A 380-nucleotide genomic window follows, 5' to 3' on the forward strand; every position below is an offset into this window, starting at 1 on the left:
TACGACGATTCTAATGGCGCACCTCCCCAGGTGCACCATTAGAATTTTGTTTTAATTACTAGCCCGACTGGTCAGGTTATATTCCACCTAACCCTATCTAAATCAGAACCCGCCCACTAGCCCGACTGGTTAGCATGTAGCACACACACTAGGAGGTCCTGGGTTCGATTCCCAGGCTCCCCATTTTTTGTTTTTATGCATTTAAAATGTTGTTTGATATTTATTTGTGTTTAAATATGTTCAAACTTGTTTAAATCATAACAGTAATATTTTTCTATAAAAACAGTAATATTTTTAAAAAATATATGTTCAAATTTGTTATTTGAAAATATTTATGAATATGAAAAAATATTCATATGGGGGGAGGGTGCGGGGGGTCG

Source organism: Triticum dicoccoides, chromosome 2B (assembly GCF_002162155.2).
Source record: "Triticum dicoccoides isolate Atlit2015 ecotype Zavitan chromosome 2B, WEW_v2.0, whole genome shotgun sequence".
NCBI lineage: Eukaryota > Viridiplantae > Streptophyta > Magnoliopsida > Poales > Poaceae > Triticum > Triticum dicoccoides.